The sequence below is a fragment of the Vombatus ursinus genome, unplaced genomic scaffold (genome assembly GCF_900497805.2).
Source record: "Vombatus ursinus unplaced genomic scaffold, bare-nosed wombat genome assembly UNPS02007612.1, whole genome shotgun sequence".
NCBI lineage: Eukaryota > Metazoa > Chordata > Mammalia > Diprotodontia > Vombatidae > Vombatus > Vombatus ursinus.
The window spans coordinates 10531078-10553173 of NW_020947390.1; the positions used below are offsets into that span (position 1 = coordinate 10531078).

Here is a 22096-nt window from a genome sequence, read left to right on the forward strand (position 1 = left end):
TGTGTGTGTGTGTGTGTGTGTGTGTGTGTGTGTGTGTGTGTGTGTGTCTCTGGAGCCGGCGGGGTCGTAGTGAGTCTTGCGATCGCCCAACAGGACATTCATTTCGGGGAGGTAGGGTACACTTCCTTTTTGGGGGTTCCCCACGCCTCCAGCTCGCTGGGTCTAAGGCATATAAGATAAATATCCGAGGAACTCTTGGCCTACAGGATGCTGATCCCATTCACCTCACCCCCTTTCCTCCAAGCCAGACAAGGTTTGCACGACCCTGCACCCCAATCCTCTTGCCTGTTTTCTTCCTCTGAAGATTTCAGGTTCCCTGCTGCTATGTCTCAGTTTCTTTAAGGGCTTGAGCTCTTGCTGTAAGGCAGTAACAAGATATTAGAGGATTTTAAAAGTCTCTTTTTTCTAAAGAAAGTAATTTTGTGCAAACTGTTTTAGGTTTATCGGGTGTTTGACAGGAACAGTGTTGGAGGTAAGGCTCCATAAGCAGGCTCAGAGGGGGTGCAAATGAAGTGAAGGGGTCAGTGCATCCCCATATTATTTTATAGTGATATTCACATTGGAAACTTTTTGCCTATATGAATTCAAAGGATTTTAAACCTGGAAGGGACCCATTAATATAACTCAGTCATCAGGCAAATATAAAGAAGTTAAGTGACTTGCCCAAGGTCACATAATCAGTTTGAAGAGTAACTGGAGCTAACTCTTGACTCTAGGGGCCTTTTCTTATTTACTACCCTGTATTTCTGATTTCTGAATGGTTGAAGTTTTTCCTAGTTTCATCCTCTCACTTTGGACTAGTCAGTTATTCATTTCCTGTATCACAAATCACTTTTCTCAAATCAAATACTGTAATACCAGTTAAATAAGTTTTGTCTTTATTTGGTTACTTAAATATAACAATTTGATGTTTGAAGTCAAGACTGATTTGAGTATGGGTGATGGTTTGGGTACCATTTTCCATGTTATGCAAACAATTTAAACTGATGCATGTCTGTGTGTGTGGGTGTGGGTGTTTTCCAAAGTCGATTTTTTTTTTTTTAAAGGGATGCTGATTAGAATTAGCAAATTTCTTTTTTGGTGTCAGTTCAGGCTCTTTTTAGTTTGAAAACTTTTTCTGTTGAAATTCTTTTCTACTTTTCACCTGTTTACTACTTAAGGCTTATCTTTTAACTTTGGTATATGTGTTGTTTTTTCTATCTGAAGAGGAGGATTAATTGATCAGTGGGGGTTTGTGCAGAATTCATCTAGTTCATTCGACATTTATCAAACACTTACTGTGACCTGAGCCCTGTGCTAGGTGCTAGGGGAATTCCAAGCTTAAAATGGTTGGTACTCTCCTTAGAGCAGGGGTTCCTAATCTTTTTTGTGTTATTTACCCCCTTGGGCCTATAGACCCTTTCTCAGAATAATGTTTTTAAATGTGTAAAATAAAATGCATAGAATTTCAAAAGAAAACTAATTATATTGGAATAAAGTTAACATTTTAAATAATCATGTTCATGGACCCCAGCTTAAAAGACCCTGGAGACCTATTAGAGTCTAGAGAGATAGAAAATATAAAACCAGAAAACTATAATGCACATTCTTACATAATGAATAATTTGGTGTTTGGGTTGTTTTTTTTGTATCTAGGATATCAGCAATGAATGCAGTTCAATTAACTCATTGGAATTTGTAATCTAAGAGACTTCCTTGAGACTCTAAAGTTAGGGAAATTGTTCATGATCAACCAACCAACTAAGGCACACCAGAGGCAAGACTTGGAATTAGCTCTTCCTGACTCTTTAGCCTTCTGTCCACTGCATGACTGTCTCTCATGCTGAATGCATTAGAAAATTACAAAACAAATTGTACTGTGAGGTCTGAGTGGGGGGAACAAAGAAGGCATCTTGGAGGAACATAGACATTTGAATTGGACTTTAAAAGAGGGAAGGAATTCAACAAATAAAAGAGGGAAAGAGAAGGTATTCCATGCATATACCCAATGTGCAAAGGTCTAAGCTAGGGAGCCTTAATTGGACCATATTCAGTTGGCAGAGAAGAGTCCAGTTTGACTCCTGGGCAATAATGTGAGAAAGGACATCAAGGTGGTTTATTGGATGTAGTGCCAGACTCCTCTCTCACATACTTACTAGCAGTGTGACCCTGGGCTCTTAAGTCACTTTAACTCTCAGCCTCAGTTTTCTCACCTCATCCTCCCAGGGTTGTCATGAGAATTAAATGAAATAATATATGTAAAGCACTTTACAAATTTTAAAATGGTATATAAAAGTTATTATTTTAAGACAGAGCCTTGAGTAACAGGCAGAGGAGTTTTAATTTTACCAAGTAGGCAACAGATAAGTAGTCACTGAAGATTTTTAAGCAGAGCAGTGAATTGACTAAATTTAAATTTGGAAATATTATAGCAGCAATATGCAAAATAAGTTAGAGGAGGAAAAGAGTGGAGGCTCTTCTCAGTTGGCACTGAATGCCTTTTGTGTGTTGAATCTTTTGAGGGAAAATACAGAAAAAGGATATGGGTATTCTCTACTTTTGAAAATAACATATAATAGATTCTCTTGGTATGCTTTTATTGGAAACACCTACTGTACTACCCTGAGATCATTCCAGGGATGCCTTGTGCTCTCAGCTATGGCAGTAAAGTGATGTGACTTGGCCAGAATTCAGAGTTATGGTTTCAGTTTGGGGAATATATATACATATGTATATATGTTTTAATTTTCAGAGAATTATAGTGGAAAAAAAAGATTCTCTTACTTGTAATTAAGAACATCACCTATCAGAAACATTTCAGAAAATAAGACTATGGAAGCAATGTTGAAGAAAATTCATATTTTGTTTTTTAATGTGCTCTGGGTTTTTCTAATACTTATGATGAGGGGAAATGAGATTTATTGCCTTCCTTTTGGTACAGCTTTTAAATACTAGGAAGTTAAAATAGTCAGATGATGCTAGTGTAACTGAACTGAATTCTGCCATCTCTAATTGAATTAAATTGTTGTGCATTTTGTAGGGCTAAAGACTTTTAGAGCTAGAAAGGACCATGGAGATCATCTAGCATAAACTCCTCATTTTTTCAGATGAGGACTCTTAAGCCCAGAAAGGAGAAGTGACTTGCAGAAGGCCACAAAGGTAATAGTAAGGTCCCTATGATTCTAATATTTGTTTATCAGTGGGTTATCCTATATTAATTGGGATGAAATTGAGAGGACTTCCAGCCAGTATCATCGCCTCAGTGGAAGTCGACAGCTTGAGATAATATTTACAATGTGCTTAGGATGGTGTCTTCCACATAGTAGATGCTTAATGAATGCATGCTTGCTTCCTTCTTGCAGTTGGCACTTAATAAATGTTCATTTCCTTCCTTCCTGAGCACCCAGGGGAAAAAAAAAAAAAACCTAAAAATTGCACCAGAGCAATTAATGATAAAGAAATTCATTGAGAAAGTCTAGTAATTGACTTCTTCCATCACAGAACTGTATGAAAATGTCATATAGAAGACTAAGGGCAGTAGGAAAGGGGGTCCCCCTTGAACAGACTCAGTTCTCAAGCTAGCAGTCTTCTAGGGAAATCAGACACTGGTTTGTAACGCAGCACTTGTAGCCAACAAGGCTCTATCCAGAGACACAGAAAGCAGAGTGGACCTTAGAAGCTATTGGAACAGCTGTAACAATTCCAGGTGTGGCATTACTCAGAATGGGATACCCTAGACCTGGCGACTCTGATGTCCCTAGTACTCTGCAAGAAGTGCCAAAGAGGGCCTTGAAGATCCAGCACTGCAGACTTCAAAGAGCCAGGGCTAGAGCTAACCCCATAAAGTAGAAGCTGACTTAGAAATCCAGCTTTCAGGTTCAGGCAGGGCTGAACATCCCACCCAAAAGCACAGCGAAGGGCAGAAGCATAAAACCCCAATTCACAAACTAAGGCTGGAGAGATGAGTAATATAAGAACATACAAACTATTTATACAGAGATTTATAATAGATCCAGAAATACCCAGTAATCCATCTTAGGAGAGAATAACTCCGTAACAACTACAAGCGAAGATGCAAAAGAAAAAAAACTTGATTTTTTTCCATAAGAACTATACAAATTCCTAGAAGAAATGAAGCAGGAGATAAAAAATAGAAGTTTTAGAAGAAAGAGTTAGAAAAAGAGTAAGCAGCCTGGATGGTAAATGGTAAAGAACTCTCTAAAATTTAGAATAGACCACGCAAATGAGTGACTTAAAGAGATAGCAAGAAATATTAGGGGGAAAAAAAGCAAGATTTAAAAAAATGGAAAAAATTGCTGGTATCTACTATCTAAAACAACTGAATCTAACAAACTGGAAAACAAGTCAAGTAGAGATAATTTAATAATCATTGGGATCTCTGAAAACCACATTTCTTTTCTTTCTTTTTTTTTGCACTTAATAGTATTTTATCTTTTTTTCCAATGACATGTAAAGATAATTTTCAGCATTCATTTTTGTAAGATTTTGAGTTCCAAATTTTTCTCTCTCCCTCCCCAAGACTCCCCAACATATACAATCGTGTTAAACATATTTCCACATTAGTCATGTTGTGAAAGAAGAATCAGAACAAAAGCGGAAAACCATGAGAAAGAAAAAAACAAAAAAAAGTGAAAATAGAATGCTTCAATTTGTATTCAGACTCCATAGTTCTTTCTCTGGATGTGGATAATATTTTCTTCTTCTTTGTCGTTGTCGTCTTCGGCTTCTGCTTCTGCTGCTTCTGCTGCTTCTGCTTCTTCAGCATTTTCCCATCATGAGTCTTTTGGAATTGTCTTGGATGATTGTATTGCTGAGAAGAGCTAATTCTATCATAGTTAATCATTGCACAATGTTACTGAGTTTTTTTGGTTTTGTTTTGTTTTTTAGGCAGTTGGGGTTAAGTGACTTGCCCAGGGTCACACAACTAGTAAGTGTCAAAGTGTTTGGTCTGAGGCCAGATTTGAACTCGGGTCCTTCTGACTTCAGGGCTGGTGCTCTATCCACTGTGCCACCTAGCTGCCCCACACAATGTTACTGTTACTGTGTACAATGTTCTCCTGGTTCTGCTCACTGATGCTCACTCAGCATCAGTTCATGCAAGTCTTTCCAGGTTTTTCTGAAATCTGCCTGCTCATTATTTCTTATAGAATAGTAGTATTCCATTGCATTCATATACCACAACTTATTCAGCCATTCCCCAGTTGATCGGCATTCCCTCAATTTCCAATTCTTTGCCACCACAAAAAGAGCTGCTCTAAATATTTTTGTACATGTAGGTTCTTTTTTCTTTTTTATGGTCTCTTTGGGATACAGACCTAGTAGTAGTATTGCTGGATCAAAAGGTATGTACAGGAAAACAATATTTTTAAAAAAAAATTTTGGGTATCATGTTTAAGAAATCAAATGAAACTTCAAAGATCTGTTTGAAGTAGTATTAATTTTCATTTCAGTTTGTTTCTGGAAAGCAGTTTGGAACTCTGATATAAAATTTATTCATCTGTGCATACCCTTTAATCCAGCAGTATTGATTAAAGAAAGAGGAAAAGGAACCATATGTGCAAAAAATTTATAGCACCTCTTTTTATGGTGGCAAAGAATTGGAAAGTGAGGGAATTCTCGTCAATCTGGGAATGGCTAAACAAATTATTTGTGTATAAGTATGATAGAATACCATCATGCTGTTAAAAAATCATAAAGGGGATAGTTTCAGAGAAACATGGGTAGACTTATATAAGCTGATGAAAAGTAAAGTGAGCCAAAACTAGGAGAACAATTTGTGAAATAATAGCAATATTGTAAAGACAAATGACTTTGAAAGACAAAAACTTTAATCCATACAATGACTAAGCACAATTCCAGAGGACTTGAAATGAAACATGCTGTCCATCTCCTCATAGATAGGTGGTGGATTCAGTAAAGATTGAGACTTTTTAAAAAAAAATGGCCAGTTTGAGAATTTGTTTTGATTAGTAATACATGATTGTAACAGGGTTGTGGGTTTTGTTTTGTTTTCCTTGCACTCTCAAGTGGACAATGGGATGAGGTGGAAGCAGAGAATGTGCATCTGAAGACAAAATAAGATTTATTTAAAAAAGAAACAAAGAGCAAAGTAAAACTAGAAAGAAAACATCGATCACTTCGTGAGAGAGAAGTGCTTGAGAAATGTTGGATTCCTTGTTCCTCAGTTAAATTACTGTCCTGTTGATCAACCAGGACACGATATTCACAAAGGTTAAGGGAAAAGACCTAAATGGCTTTAGTTGTATTGGCCCACTTGCTCTTCCCTTTCATGATATTCTATCTCCTGGCCCTGGGCATAGACTGTCTCCTATGCCTGGAATGTCCTCCTTACTTACCTCTACCTCATTGAAGCCTCAGTTTCTACTGTCACCACTTCTAGGGTAGTGACAGAGTAGAACCAGGCCTTCCCTACTAGAGCCACTTAAACTAAAGCAGAGAGAGGACAAGCAATAAAGGACTATTGGTGCTAAGATTTGGTTTCATATTCAGGCTAGAAGAATGGGTCAAAAATAAGATGATGTTTTTTAGAGATTATTTAATTAAATACACTTTTTTGAGCTTCCAGTCTGTTGAGAGGCAGCATGGTGTAGTTAGAGAGGGAAAGCTGGCTTTGGAGCCAGAAAGACTTTGATATACTTGCATCTGACATCTTCTGACTCTGTGACCCTGAGCATGTCATTTAATCTCTTAGTCCTCTAAGCAACTTTCTAAGACTTTTAAGTTGCAGAGAAGGTGCTGACTTTTATTGGTAGAGAAAATTTTCTAATCTAAGAATTCTATAGCAATAAAATCGCAGCTCCAGTCAGTATTCCTAAAATAAGGTATTCCAAAAGTCTTGGTATGGTTTTAAGGTATTAACTGGGACACCTTGAATGTGCTAGGCACTGTGATGGTACAAGGATGAATAAGATTGTCTCTGCTCCCAAGGAACTTATAATATAGAAGGACAAAATATAAAATCCTGTATTATATTGCCAAAAATCATTTTACCAAATAAAGGATTGAGAAGACCTGGCTTACCAGCAGTACATATTAAAATGACTTAAATATATTAGAAGAGTATAATTTCACTGTATGAACCAACAGTATAGTTGACAAGAAAGTCATTTTAGTTTTAGTTTGCACTGGAAGCCATTTAATATAATAAGAATATTTCAGTACTTAAATAGATTCATGATCATTGATGGGCACTCCCTCCAGTCATATAGATTGCAGCTCATCCACACAACCAAGATAGTGAAAGGCCTTGAGGCCATGTCATGTAAGAATCATTTGAAAAAATGGTATGGTTACCCTAGAGAAGAGAAGACTTGGGGGAGACATGATAACTGGTTTCAGATATATGAAGGATGTGGAGAAAGGATTGGATTAATCTGTTTGGCCACAAAGGGCAGAACCAGGAAGGAGTGATTGGAAGGAAATTTAAGAGGCCCGTTTAGATTTGCTATCAGGAAAAACTTGCTAATAATTACAGCTGTCCGAAAAGGAGACGGGCTCTCAGGAGAATTGATTGATTTCCTCCTTCTTGGAAATATTCACATTTGTCAGCTATGTTATGATGGGGATTTTTTTTTGTATGAGTTGGGTTAGATGGCATTGAAGTCCCTTCCAACTCTCAGATTCAGTGATTGTGTGAAAGGCTGACATGTAGAAGAGAAATTATTCTTAAAACTCTAGTTGGCAGAACAAAAACTAAAAGGTGGAAGTTACAAGGAGGCAGACTTGAACTGTGAAACTGTCTGTTAATGAAACGGAGTGAATGAGGTGATGACCTCCTTGTCACTAATTTAGATGCCTACTTGTGAAAGAAGTCTTATAAAGTTTCTTTGTGTGGAAGATTGGTCTAGATAATGTCTCAAATCTTTATCTCACTCTTAAGATTTCTGTGTTTTTATGTTTTGCTTGCCACTTAAAACTAGATTGTTAGTAAACTAGCACAACTAGCCTCTGTATCCTTTGAAGTAGTCCTAATAATCTCCATTTTCTGAGCATCCTTGAAGATACTCATCAAAAGAACAACATACTCTCACAATAAAATTTCCATCATAACAAGCGCAATGGGACTATACAGGGACTGTCATAGTTGATCATTGCACAGTGTTGCTGTCACTGTGTACAGTGTTCTTCTGATTCTGTTCATTTTACTCAGCATCAGTTCATGTAAGTTTTTCCAGGTTTTTCTGAAATCTGCCTGCTCATTATTTCTTATGGAACAGTAGTATTCCGTTATATTCATATATCACAACTTATTCAGCCATTCCCCAATTGATGGGCATCCCCTTAATTTTCAATTCTTTGCTACCACAAAAAGAGCTGCTCTAAATATTTTTGTACATGTGGATCTTTTCCCCTTTTTCCAACACATTTTAAAAAGAACAATTTGGACCCCAGGTTCAGAACCCCCTGAAATAGACCATTATTGACACTTGGAAACCTTTTTTTTTGTTATATATATTGTATTGTTGTAATATTCTGTGTCATAATGTAGTTTGACGAAACCATTTTCTTTAATCCTAATCTAATTTTTCTGTTTTCCCCTTAGTAGGGGCAGCTTGGTTGCACAGTACATGGATTACTGTTCAGAAGTCAGGAAGACCTGAGTTCAAGTGTGGCCTCAGACACTGACTAACTATAAAACGAGGATAGTGATTGCTCTTATCTAGCAGAGTTGTGAGGATCAAATGAGATAATTGTAAACCATTTAGGACAGTGCCTGGCACATAGTAAGTGCTAATAAATGTTAGTTATTATTAACTATTATAAGGGAATAGTTGGAGTAGATAAGCTAGAAGGGTAGGTTGGGCCAGGTTGTAGAGATCCCTGAATGCCAGGCTAAGGAGTTTCAGCTTTATCTTTTGGGCTGTGGGGAGACATAAGATTTTGTGCAGGGGAGTAACATAATTGAAGAAACTGCTTGTGAACCAACCACATGTGATATCTGTACATGTAACCTACACCTTAAAACCCTTAAGTGCTTTGTAAATGTTAATAACTAGAAAAAGCTATATCTAAATATAAAATGTTTTTACGTCTTTAAGAAAATTTTTACCCACACATTCCAGGAAGGAGAGAGCCCTCTATTATTTTTACTTGATACCTGCTTCCCTCTCTTTTTTCTCAAAACCAGATAAGAAGTAGCTCCTTCCTTTGAAAAAAAATGGACCCAAGATGGAAGAGAAGTTGGTAGAAGATTCCCTTCTACCTACCTCATTTCCCTATCCTGAAGAACCTGAAGTTGCTGAGGGAGAAATTTGAGGGAGGTATAGTGAGCCTCTTCTCTCCTATCATTTTGCAGTTAAAGACAGTTGAGATAAATTTAGGTTAGTAACTTCTATTTAAAAAGTAAATTATTTTAGATGGGCTAACATCTTCATGCATATCTTAGTATATATCGTTCAGTTAGATTGCCCAATACGTATGGTAAAATAGGAGTTTTAATTGGTCCTTTAGAGAGGGAAGGGTTAATTTTGAATCTTGGAGGTTGGCCTGATTGGGATTATTTTAAATAGATAGGATGGCATTGAAGGCAGTGTGCACATAATGAGAAAGGAAAAGGAATACAGGACAGGAGAAAGGCTAGGAGATAATGGTTAACAAACCAACTACTTTTTTAAGGTCTTCTTGGTAGCAACCACCAGTGTTATATTGGAAGTCATACTTCTTCTCCAGGAGTTCTTTTTTATGTCAGGGAGCCCTTTGGAAGTATGGTAAAGCCTATGGATCTCTTCTCAGAATATTATAAAATGCATAAAAAAAAAATATGTAGGATTACAAAGGAAGCCAATTACATTGAAATATCGGTATCAGACTATTAAAGAAAACAACACTGAAGACCCCAGGTTAAGAATCCTTGCTTCAGAGGATACTCATCAAAAAGATACTTGTCAAAATATACTTATCAAAAGAGCAATATACTCTCACACTGGAATTCCATATCACAGTAAATACATAGGACTGCTTACCATATCCTGTACATTGAAACTTTGGTCCTATTGTGTAATTTTCAGTACAGTATTTTGACCCTATCATATAATTTGTTGTAACATTTTAATGTGACTTATTTTGTCCTGCATGTGATATGATCATTTCTTTGTAACTTCAGGTAATTCATGTTTTTATATAATATCAAGCATACTGCATGATAGCAGTATTTATTAGTGACAATAATTAGAAAAACTTAGAGAATTCAGTCAAAAGGTACGTATTAATTGTTGTGTACCAGGAATTTGACCATGTGTGAGGCAAAGACAAAAATTAATGGTCTCTGTCCTCAATGAGCTTAGATTTCATTGACCAGAAACAACATGCAAACAGATTAATAAGTACAGAGTATTTATATTTGGCATTGGTGGCAAGAGAACAGTAATTGGGAGAATCAAGAAAGATTTTGTTAGGAGCACTTGAACTTTTAGACATCTTAAGAGTCCAAGATGAAGAGGGAGAACATTTTAGGGAAAAGGAACGACTGGTATAGAGACATAGAGGTGGGAGTCATGTATGACTGTCATCGAGCCAAACCAGGCCAGTTTGGCTAGAATGGGAAGGGCAGGCCTGGTAGAAATGGAAATCATTGTAGAAAGGTAAGTTAAGCCAAATTGGTGAAGGACTTTAAATGCCAAAAAGAAGTTTGGTTTGTTTTTTTTTTTTCTGTGTTGGATATATAGAAAGCCACTGTAAGCTTTGCAATAGAATTTCCTTTCAAGTTCATCATTATTTGAATTTTTTCCGTAAAAATCTGTGCTTTATTAGAATATAGTTCAGTATAGTAACGTCATTATTTACCAGTTTTTTAAACATGGTGCTGCAGAGACTTATTTACTATCTTGTGTATTTTTGTATTCATTTAAAAAAGATTGGTGTTAATAAATTTATATTTTTACATATGTATGTGTGCATATGTATATATATACAGTGATCTTTCTGCCTTTTCCTGAGTCTGATAAAAATGTGTTTTAGGAATACTTAGTGTTGAAAGATCAAACAGCTGCTTATTAATAGTGTTTTAACTTTCAGGACGTACAGATCTTGAATAATAATAGAACTAAAAATATGCTGAATTTATGCATCTCTCACCCCATTGATTTTGAAAAGAAAATTTTAATTTTTCCTCTCTAATTTCCTTTTCCCCAGCACACAATTTCCCCCCTGCCTGGAATCATAAGTCAGGGAGGCCAGCAAAGGCTATGGTGCTTGAATCATCAAGCACTTAATCTTTGCTAGTTATTGCTAGGCAGTGGGAATACAAAATGGAAAAGTGAATTGGTCCTTGCCCGTAAGTTCTAAATTTTTTAATTTTTTAAATTAAATTTTAAATCTCATCATAGTGATTTTGAGACGAAAGGCACTCTCTACTTCAGTCTACCTGTTTTACAGATGAGGAAAGTACTTTCTTCGTAACAACCCTTTAGAGATTGATAGTTTTTTGTATTATCTCTATTTTTATAGAGCTTTTTAAAAAAAAGGTTTGCTCACAATCAGGTAATTAGTAATTAGTAAGTAAGTGGCAGAGCCAGGCTTAAGTTAAGTCTACTATTTTTTCACTATGCCAGAATCATAGAATTACAGAATTTGAGTTGAAATGTATTTCATATTTTTTCACTTTGTTTTATTCTTAGTATGGCTTGTATGGAAATATGTTTTGCATTTTTTCACATGTATAATTGGTATCATTGCTTAGGGGAGAGGGTGAAGGGAGAGAATTTGGAACTGAAAATTTACAAAGAAAATAAATAGGAAAAATAAAGTAAAAGTAGAAAAAAGAAATGTACTTCAGCAGTGATCGAGTTCAACCTATACCCAAAACGAATCTCCTTCACAGAATACTGAGTAAGTGTCATCTGGTTTCTAGCTGGAAACCTCCAAGGATGGGGAACATATGCCACCTCTCTGGGCAGTCCTTTCTACTTTTGGATAGCTCCAGCTATTAGGAAATTTTTCCTGACTTGAAGACTAATTTTACCTCTTTGTAACTTCCAACCATTTCCGTTGTTTCAGGCTTTTCACTCAGAACAAGCATAATCCATCTTTCACAGTACAGTTCTTCACATATTTGAAAAAGGGGTATAATGTTCTGCCCTGAGTCTTCTTCAAGATGAAAATTATTATTTCCTTCAACTTGTCCTTGTATGGCATAGATTTAACTCTCTTCTCTATCCTGGTTGCCTTCTGGACACACTTCCAACTTATCAACGTCCTGAAACTGGGACCTAGAACTGAATTCAGGGCTACAGACTTGACATTTTATGAACTCAAGTTTATGTTATTATTTAGGAGGGATGTGCCTGGAAGTAGAAATGTATAGTTAAAGGAATGAGAAGCAGTGGGTGGAAGATGCAGAGAGGTAAGATGCAGGTTCTTTGTGAGGAAGAACTGCAACAATTTGAGCGAAGTGTAAATCATATGCCTTAGGAGGGAGGTATTGGATTCCCCATCAGTGAATGCCTTTAAGCAGAACCTGGATAACCTCTTGTCAGTGACATCAGAAGGGATCCATATTTGACTTCAAGTTGCACTAGGTAATTTTTGAGATTCAACTCTTTAGTTGCTGTGATTTCTGTTTATTGAAACCCATGTTAGATGAGAAATAGTAAAAGTCCCTAGCATTTCCAATTGAGCTTAAGCCCCAAAACTAGATAAGTTATGCCTTAAAGTGCTGAATATACTTAGAGCTGTGTTCACTGAACCTGTTGGTAACCTTTGAGGAATTGTAGAGAACAGACATTTGTAGGGAGACTAGAGGTAGGGAAATGTTCACCTTTTAAAACAAGGAAAATCAAGATTGCCAAAATTACATGGTTGAGCTTGAAGTTGGTATAAATTGTACAGAATGCAGAATTATCTAATTCCAGAAGAAATTAGAGATACTTAAGGTAATCTTAATTTTTTGAAGTTAATGCTTTGTTGAAGGATACCAGAAATCTTCCATTTACCTTCTTCCTTCATATGCTAACTTCTTTTCTCTCTTCCCCGTGGGATTTCCTTTCTGTCATAGCTGTTCCAGGAACCAGTGGTCATACTGACTTTGGTGAAAGAGGAGTGGGTAAATCCCTACAGTTGTTTTAGCCATTGTTCTCCTCTTCTTCATTGCCCCTATAATACTGATCCCATTCTTTACTCTCCTGTGACTTAGTTCCTAGAATGCTGTAAATATGGTGTTCTTATTAAATGTAGATAGCTCCTAGGATCTTTTTAAACTGTAGTAACTTTTTCTTCTCCTGTGAGGTCTAAGTGGAAAAAAAGCAAAAAATAAACAAAAAAAAACCTCAGGCCAAGATGGAGCCTTTTTATTTTCTCCTAATTATTTTATAGGTAGCACAGTGGATAGAACTTGGGAAAGAGTCAGGAAGATCTGAGTTTAAATCTGGGTCTCAGACACATACTAACTATGTGACCTTAGGCAAGTCACTTAACTTTTGTTAGCCTCAGTTTCCTAAACTGTAAAATGGGGATAATAATAACATCTACCTCATACAGTTGTTGTGAGGGTCAATTAAGATAATATTTGTAAAGAGCTTAGCACAATGCCTGATACATAGTCACTATATAAATGCTAGCTATGATCATTATTATTACTTTGAAATTTCTCTAACAGAATAGCTAGAAACCTGTTCTTGGGACATCCTGTCCTTCCTATTCAATTTTTATCTGTGTCTTTGGTAACTCTCCTTTAGCTCTTTTTATTTTTTTTAGTTATTGACACAATATATGTGCTGTTAGTCTGACAAAATCTTACCTCTTTTTCTAATAATTTATGTTAAAAATGATGTCTCTTAGATCACTTTTTGAGCAGTCATCATTGATGATACACAGTGCACATCATAACTGCCATGTCTTTACATTTGGGATACCTACAGTTTTAATTTATGAGATTGTGGTGTTCCATGTTGATGTCATTGGCATAATTAAAACAATGGGCTTTTGTATCAGGGGTCATTGAAAAGTGCTACACAATTTTCCAAATTCTAACCAGCCCACTTTCCTCCTTCTTTTTACTTCCTGGGCCAAGTTCATTGGTCTGTTTCTAGATCTTGTACACAATATACGTACTATCCTGTTTGTCTATTTTTTTACCTTAGAAAACCTCAAAGGACTGTATTCACAGCAAGAGAAGAAACTTCTGGTTAAAAGCAATAAATAGTCGTAGTGGAAGGGGAATATGTCTATGCTTTATCTGTCGTCTTATTCTAGTAGTGCGGCAACCTACAGAGGAGGTTGCCTCAGAAACCATGGCCACTTCCATAATGATGCATGATAAAAGAGGAGTTTGAGCTCTGCCTTGGAAGCCAATGGGAAATCAGAATAGCTGCAAGTAAGCAGAGATCCTGCCCAGGATTACTGGTCTTAAAAATGAAAGGAAGGATCAGATGGTTTGGGTTTTTTGAAGTCAAATCCAAGGTCAGGTTGGTGTTGATAAATTTGAAGCTGAATCACCCTGTGGTAATAATAATGATGATAATAGTAATAATAACTAGCATTTATATAGTATTTACTGTTACTAAGCATTTTGCTAAGTGCTTTACAAATATTATCTCATTTGATTCACCCAACAACCCTGGGAGGTAAGTGCTGTTATCCTTACAATTAAGAAAACTAAGGCATACAGAGGTTAACATAACTTGCCCAGAGTCACATGGTAAGTGTCTGGGATCATTTTTGAACTCAGGTCTTCTTGACCTGTGCTCCTTTCACTGTTCTACCTAATTAGGCCTCAGCTAGCTATGTTCTAAGAAATGTATTTAAAACTGGGTTAAAAATTAAATGCATGGAAGATAATTGAGGTACAGTTTAAGGTTCAGACATCACAGTTCCTTCTATTTTGGGGGTGCCAGTAGAGAATAGACATTTTGAACTAAACAAGAATTTCATTGCTCTACTTGAGCTATAGGAGCCCCAGAATTCCCTTCAACTGGGATCTTCCTTCTGCTACTGTCCTCTTTCAGAGTCATTAATTCTCTTAAGTTTTTTCTCCTTGGTATGTTTTTCAGGTCAGTTGTTTTTGTTGTGAATAAAGTTTTTTTTTCCTCAGTTTTTTTTTTTTTACTTTGTTTTAATATTTCTTGAACCATTTGGTGCATTCCAATTTTCAGGGAGTTTATTGCTTGGGCACGGTTTTGTACGTGTTGTGCCAAACTGTTAATTCTCTTTCCAATTCTTTCATTCATGGTTCTTATTTCCTAATTTTTTTTCTCTAGTGCTCTTACTGAGCCACACTGCTGCTTCTGGACTTGCTTTTCTCTCTGTACACAACTTTGGGCTGGCAGTTACTCATTACTTGGAACGCTACCCCTGGGTGCTCAAGTTTCCTCTCCTCCTTGTTCTACGCCAGATTTGCACTGCTTCTTATTACCAGGCATTGTGGCTTCACTCTGTGATCAGTTTTCATGGGAGGTTCCTAGACCCCGTTTCCCTCATAAAAGTTCCTTTCTCCCAAGTTTACTCCATATCAGGTTCTGCTGAGGCCCCTGGTGGTATTTCTTGCATTCCACCTGTAGGTTGGAGCTACAGGATTTTTCAACCTAACTATAGCAGGAGGGAATGTTTTCCAGGCATTCCAAATTAGAACTCTCATCTAAATATGGTTTCCTCTGGAAACATTGTTTCACTTGGTAGTTTGGTTTTATTGTATCATTAGTACAGTCTGATGCTTCTGGTACACATTATAGGTTGACCTGAAAACCTCACTGCCATTTATAACATTGTTTCTCTGGAAAATTCAATCCACAAATTTAGGCAAGGCAATATACAACAGAGCAACAATAATACGGAGAACAATAAGATGCTTTGCTGCTCCTCAGTAAGTTTAAATAGTAAAGGGAGATGTGTGTTTTAGCCAAATTAGACTATTTGCTCTCTAAATTCAACATTCTATCTCCACCACACCCTCCTCCCCATTCCTTGAATGAATTCCCTCCTCATGTCTGCCTGTCAGAATTTTTCTTTAAAGAGCCTTAATTCAGGTGTCACTTTCTATGTGAAGTTTTTTCTGCGCCCCTTCAGTTGTTAATGGTCTCAAATTGTCTTCAAATCACCTTGTATTTAACTTTTCTGTATCTGTATTATATTCCCTTAGTAGAATGTTAGCTTGCTTCATGAGACAGGTACTGTTGCTTCTTTGTCTTTGTATCTCCATAAATGTGTTTTGGACTTGCTGAGTTTGGGTTAACTGGGAGATCTAGGTGCTGTTCTACAAGTAATTACAGATGCTTTTCTGGAACTTGGAAGAATGATCAGAGCCAGAGACAGATACTTGAAAGTTGTGTGTATGTGTCATTCTGAAAGCATTGTGCCTGCCATGTTCAAGCACTGTGCTAGGCTTCAGTGGTGTGCTGACAAAAATGAAACAATCCCTCCCTTCAAGGGGTGTACATGCTAGTGAGGGGAACCGACATGTACAGCGTAGTAAGTACAAAATATACAAAATAATTTGGTGAATGAAGGGCATCCTAATGGAAGTAAACAAGCGTTTATTAAGTTCCTTCTAAGTACCAGACACTGTTCTAAGTGTTTTACAAGTATTATCTCATATGATCTTCGCCATAACCCTGGGAGGTAGGTTATCCTATTATCTCTATTTTGCAGTTGACCAAACTGAGGCTGACAGGATTAAGTATTTGCCAAGGGTCGCACAGCTAGTAAATGGGGTCACATTTGAACTTGAGTTTCCTTCACTCCAGAATCAGCATTCTATCCACTGCATCACTTAGCTGCCTCTAAGAAACTGAACTTGAGCTGAACCTTGAAGGACACTAAGGAGTTTGCAAGCAGAGGTAAAGAAGTACATTCCATGCATGGGAGGCAGTTTGTACAAAGGCATGAAGACAGAAGATACAGTGTTGTGTATAGTGTGTCAATAAGTAGGCTGGTTTGACTGCAAATTAAAGTCCGTGAAGTGAAGTTGGATAATTCCAACTTCTTGTAATGGTCATACCAATTCACTACAGTAATTCTAGAAAGGAAGATTGGAGCCAAGGTTTTAAATACCAACTACAGGAATTTGTTGAAAAGATTGGATAGAGAAGAGAAGCAATTGTGAAGATGTGGAAAATTTTGGAAGACTCAAGGAGAAGGACACTAGCGTCCTATAATTTCTTTGTTAAAAATCACTAACCCCTGAAATTTGGAGCAGGTTCAATTTTAGGGGCTTCTCTCTAATAATAATCTTTATGACTTTCATCTCCATCCAGTTGTTCTCTTGGGAACACCTAATTCTGACTTGTCCCCCAAAGGCTTGGGTTAACTAGACATTAATTGTAAAACACATTTATTTAAGATAGGCACATAAAAGGATTTCTTTTGGAACTCTTATCAAAGCAATTAGGAAAATGTCTTTTGGTGTTTTCCACTTTCCTCCTGAATCAGACTAAGCTTGATTTAGGTTGGTCCTAGTAGTTAAAGTCAGATATTGTAATTAAGTAAATCATTCAATAGTTAAATAGCGTAGTTTATTTTGCCATAGTAAAAATACTCACCTAGGATATAAGCTCTTTACTGGAGACCCCACTGATTTTCATATGCAACTGGATAATGCAGTGAATAGTGTTGAAGTACAAAAGACCTTAGACATCTCTCTAAACCTTAAAATGCTATTTAAAATGTTGTTTATTAATGTGGATATTCATTTGGTCAACACATCTGGGTATAGTGACTCTGGACATCTGCCCTTTAAAGGGCCCTCACTCCAACCTGGAATCCATGATTACTTGGACTGCTTGTTTGCTTCTAAGTCTTGCTTATCTGCTCAGTTCTACTGATCAACTTTACTATTTTTCTTTGTCCAATACCAGATAGTTTGTATAATTAAGTACTTTTTAATATATTTTGTATTTAGTAATGGTAGGGCCCCTTTAGTCCTACTCTTTTTTTCTTTAGATAGTATCATTTTCATTACATTGGTGCTGCCTAACCTTGAAAAGTAAATGTCTCTTTAATTGCTTAATTTTTGTTTATTAGAGTCAATGTGATATAATGGGAAGAATGGTGGCGTCAAAGCCAGGAAGATCGGGGTTCAGGACCCAGTTTAGATACATATATGTATGACTCTGGGCAAATCACTCCTCGCTAGTCTAGGCAACTCTTGAAGACTACGTAGGTTGCAGAGAATTTGCTGAGCTTCATTGGTAGAGAGATTTTACTCACCTGGGCATTCACTATACTCACAGGACCAAGTTTTCTCATAAACAGGCTATCTGTAAAAATGTTTTTGTAGTTAAAGTGTAAGTCCTTAGTTAAAGTGTAAGTCCTAGGTATGTCTCAGAAGGTTAACCCAGTTGTTTTATACATTTTATAGTTATTTTTAGTAGAATTTCTCTGTCATTTCCTTTTGGGTTTTATTTATACTGTATAGAAATGCTGATTTTTTTTTTTTGAGGATTAATTCTTTGACATACTATAATGAAACCATAAACTGTTTCTTGACATATTCACAGGGCTGTTTTAAGTAAACCAACATTTGCAAAAAGGGATAATTTTGTTTCTTTGGTGATGTGTACTCCTTATCTTCCTTCTCTTGTTTTATTTCTGGGAACTGGAAAGGTCTATAGAGTATGTGATCAAGTTATAACACAAACAAGGAGTTGCAAAAGAGACATAAAGAATTTCACTTTTAGAAAATACGAGCAAAAAAGATGGTCAAAACAGATGAGCCAAGGGATAACCATTTGACAAATGTATGTGCCTCAGAATGTTATCTTCATGTTGTATGGATCCCCTCTGACAGACTTAGAAGAAGACATGGACAAGAGTTGCACAGGATGCATTATAATTTGCATAGCTGAAATCATGAATGCATCATGATTTGCAAAGTTGAAGGGAAAATCTGAATTAATAAGATCACAGATCCATTGTCAAATTGATGTCATATTGTTATAGCTAGTATTTATAGTGCTGTGTTGAATAGTGGTAGGCAGAGGGGGATCTTTGTTATATTGCTGTACTTACTAGAAACACTTCATGTTTCTTCCATTGTAAATAATGTTGACTCTTAGTTCTATGTATATATGTAATTTTGATCACATTAAAAAAGTATTTTCATGACGTGCTTTTTGGAACTTTTAATATAAATGAATTGAGTATTTTGTCAAATGATTTTTTTCTGTATCTACTGATGTAATCATGTGGCTTTTGTTGTTTAATTATGATTATTTTGCCAGTGCTGAACTATTTTTACATCCCTTGTATGAGTCCAACATGGCTGTAGTAGATGACTTTTGTCTATATTGCTGTAGTTCCTTTAAGGCTTTATTTAACTTTTTTTTTTTGGCATTGATATTCATTAGCAAAATTGGTTTTAGTTACCATTCTCAACTTTATTTTAATTGGCATTATTTGAGGGGAAAAATTTTCCTAATTCATCCTATTTAAAAATTATAAGATATTAAATAGAAATTTTGATATGTGCTTTTATGAGTTTTAAGCAGTAGCTTTTACTGATTACATTTCTCAACATGTTATTAATTGTTCTGTGGCCCCAATATACTTTTCTTCCTTAAAAATTTTTAAAGTTGATCGTTCCTTTTACATCACCTTTATTTTCGAATAAATCTGCCCATAGTCATCCCTTGTAATAGAGTTTTAAAAAGAGAGGAAAAAGGCAGTCCAAGAAAAAAACCTTGCATAAATATATATATGCATGTGTATATATGTACATATGTATATTTAAACATTTACATATTTATAAGTATGTATAAATTTATGTATGTATAGATAGATAAAACTTGTGTGTGTGTGTGTGTGTGTGTGTGTAAATCCTGTATGAATGTATAAGTATATTTCATCAGGCTGAAAGGGGTTTGATTTTTTTCTTGGTGATAATATAGCTGATATCCAAGGGCCAGCCTAACTAGCTAAATTAGGCATCGAGTGCAAATACTATTGTACTGATACTAGGTTTAATCAATAAAGAACAAATTGAGCATGGACTATGGATAAAGCCCTGTACCAGCTGTGGTGGGGCTATGACTAGTTTTTCCGAACTGTAGCTTCCTTTCCCAGAGTCCTAGTCTGATGCAGGGGGAGTCAATAGGATCATAAATTTAGAGCTGGAGGAGACCTTAGAAGCTATAGAGTCCAACCTCCTCATTTTATAGTTGTGGTACTGAGTGGTTAAATGACTTACCAGAGTCTTACAGCTAAGTGTCTGAGGCACGTGCTTGAAAAGCTTCATGTTCAAGCTCAGTGACAGATTATATTTATCTCTTTTCAAGAACTAGGCAGACTTAAGGGCAGAAAGGATCATCACTGTAACTTCAGCCATCATGTGATAAATGTTTTTGGCTATGGTTCAGAAGTTCTACTGGCTAATTGTTTCAGTGTGTTACAGTGGCGAGAGTATACACAAGAACAAAAGCATGAGTCCTTGAAGTATAAATAGATAATTATTGTTAGTTTGTCATGGTAAAATCATAGCTTTCTTCCTGACCTCTTTCTTTGCCCACTGTCTTATTCTTTACCTATCTAGATGTACTTATCTCATTCCTTATTCTTATGACATATAAAATATTGTCACATTCTAATAATATTTCAGATTTGCAGGACAGAAAATTCATGTAGTCTTAACTCCTGCCTAAATAGTGATGGAAAACTTATTACCTCCCGGGGCAAACCACTGTTTTTTACAGTTATTAGGAAGTTTTACCTTGTATTGATGCAAAATCTGCATCTCACAATGTTCCATTACACAGATTGCCCCCATGCATGGAATATACTCTCTTTTCACCTCTGCCTCTTAGAATATCTAGATTCTTTTAAAACTCAGCTTAAGTGCCATTTTCTACTTGAGACCTTTTCTGGTCACCTCCTCCTCTCCTGCCCTCCTGTGATCCCCTGCCCCCCCCCCCAAAATAGATCATAGGTTTAGAGATGGGAGAGACCTTTGAAGTCATTTAGTCCAAGGGCGTCCAACACGCAGCCCATGGGCTCCATGTGCCCCATGATGCTTCTGAGTGTGCCCAAATCAGTTTAAAATATAATTGGGAAATATTTCAGAAAATAAATAAAAATAGAGACTATTACATTGTAAAATTGAAAATTGATTTTAATTCTTTTTTTAACACTTAATCAATCTGACATGAGTTTAATTCCACTCTTTACTGATGTTCTTTGGCCTAAAGGCTAGGTTTTTGTCTGTTAATTACCTCCACTCAGGACTCAATTCTTTTGTGAAACGAATCCTCACTCTTTAATTGTCTACCTTTGTTTTTATTCCTCCTTTTCTTTTCTTTCTTTTTTTTTTCTAGGCAGTGGGGTTAAGTGACTTGCCCAGGGTCACACAGCTAGTAAGTGTGATATATCTGAGGCCGGATTTGAACTCAGGTCCTCCTGAATCCAGGGCCAGTGCTTTATCCACTGTGCCACCTAGCTGCCCCATTATTCCTCCTTTTCTAAGAGGACCAAAGACTTTCCAGGTGATGACTTGCTCACGAAATGAGTTCAAGTGAAGCAGAGCTGCGTAGTTGTCAGCCTCATTCTCTCTTCCAGAGTCATTGAAGTCCAGTGGCAAGACAAAAATCAAGACAACTGGTGATGGCCCAAGATGCAGTGGATCACCATGGCATCTTTGATGCCTGGTCAAGCTCTAAGCCCTCCAGCTTCAGCAGCCTTCATGGCTGTGGGAACAGATTGTTCTAATTTGCCCATTCTGCTGGGGAAAGTCTTCACATGCTTGGGGTAAACATCCCCCTAACTCAGTGATAGGTTTGAGGCCTATCAGTTACCCTCAGTGCCCATCTGCTGAGACAATTTACCAGGGTATGGATGCTGCACGGGCTACAGCTTGTTGGAGCCACAGGTGAGAGTTGAGTGAAGGTAGACATCAGAAGTGGATAAGCAGCCCTATAAAGGGATCAGCAAACCCTCACACCAGAGGTATTAGTCTTCCCTGAACACCCCATACACCCAGTCTACCTTTGTAACCTCACCCATTACCCACTTAACTCAAATTCAAGCTGATTCATTCAAAGCCTTTAGAGACTACAAGCTAATCCTATCACTTGAGAATTACTCCCATCTCCCAAAGAGGAAGTAATGGGTAGGAGCTGAGGTGATTCAACCCACCTCCTCATTAAGATATCTACCAGTC

The 22096-nt window shown here is 36.7% G+C and overlaps 1 protein-coding gene across 4 annotated transcripts in view; it reads left to right on the forward strand.

The window, feature by feature from the left end:
* Nucleotides 1-22096, forward strand: part of CUL5 (cullin 5) — a 127273-nt gene that overhangs the window by 39242 nt on the left and 65935 nt on the right. Inside the window, exon 1 of one of the 4 annotated variants that reach the window (XM_027849502.1) lies at nt 9197-9281. The exons of 2 other annotated variants lie outside the window; for them this stretch is intronic. The gene's annotated coding sequence lies outside the window, so the exon portion shown is untranslated. Of the gene's footprint in view, nt 1-9196; nt 9282-9317; nt 9342-22096 lie in introns of those variants that run through there. One more of the 4 variants, XM_027849503.1, reaches the window with a different exon arrangement.